This window comes from Aplysia californica, unplaced genomic scaffold, assembly GCF_000002075.1.
Source record: "Aplysia californica isolate F4 #8 unplaced genomic scaffold, AplCal3.0 scaffold00013, whole genome shotgun sequence".
Classification (NCBI taxonomy): Eukaryota; Metazoa; Mollusca; class Gastropoda; order Aplysiida; family Aplysiidae; genus Aplysia; species Aplysia californica.
In genome coordinates, this window is record NW_004797283.1 from 1,710,338 (window position 1) to 1,711,695 (window position 1,358).

Sequence of the window (1,358 nt, forward strand, 5' to 3'; positions counted from 1 at the left end):
GAGAGAGAGAGAGAGAGAGAGAGAGAACGAGAGAGAGAGATAGAGAATGCCAAAGAAGGAAAAAGAGATCAATTGAGGCAGGAATTATTAAAATCAAACGGTATTCGAGCTACAGAAATCATGAAGCCATCACCATCACAAGTTTTCTTGACTTATATTCCCATAGGGACAATTTAAAAAAACAAACAAAAACCCAACACTATCTTGTATTGCTCAGTAGGCCTAGTTGTGAGATATTTGACGTCAAAGATTTTGAGCTTCACAACATGCCACGCTTTTCCGAATGCAATTCTTTGAATACCTTGATAATGACTCAAAATAATCTAACCATTTTGATATAGCTAAAAGAGTATTTGATTTCTGATCTCATGGTCTTAATAACTCAAAACAGCCAGAAATGTCAGATAGAACCTTGTAATTCTGAGGTACCGAACAGTAGAATGACCTAAATATCTCATTTTCATTGTCTTTATATTTTCACCTTGTCCGTATCATTGCTCTCCCCCCCCCCCCCCCCCCCAAGGGCAACATCGTGGTTGTTGTGGGAATCTCTGCTGGAGTTGTTTTGTACTCTTTTCTTTCTATTGTTCAACTAGACTCTTGGGGGCCCTGCTCCTATTCCTTTCTTCCTCCGAGATCTGTTTTCAAAGGGTGTTGTTGTTTTTGTTTTTGTGTGAGTTACACGGGAACTTGTTCCATCTTGGGCAGTGTGCTCGATGATTTCTAAAATAATCCGTTGAATGAAAATGGAGAATTGACCTCTATCAGAAGTAGTTTTCAAAGTGCTTCAATAAACTAACCAAATATGTGTTTAAAGTTGCTTTTTACGAATACACAAAGTTTCATTCGAATACCAAGAAAAAGTGAAGATATGTGCAGAGAGAAATATTCATGAACATCAAAAAGATAGAACGTTTTGTCTTTTTCCATTTGTGTAAAAAAACAACCCAAAACATCCTCTAAAGATTATAGATTACAAACCGACCAAAGATAAAACTTACGAACCCAATGTGATCGCTTGGCTTTGTATTGTATTAACGCAAATTGAGAACGTGGTTCATAAATAGATCTCCCCCCCCCTTTGCCCCCCCCCTATATCACTTGTATACAAATTAAGACATAATTAATCGTTTTGAAAAGGCGATCAGACACATGAATGACGCGATCACATCCTTACTGGTCGGTGGTTAGGTTGCCAGGTCGTGGGTTTGAACCTCGTCAGAGGCTCGACTTTGTGTCCAAAGGATAGACATTTTACACACATTTTTCCTCATTTTACAATCGAGGGAATGAGTATCCAACCATAAACAGCGAGTGTTTGTGTGTGTGTGTGTGTGTGGGAGAGAGAGAGAGAGAGA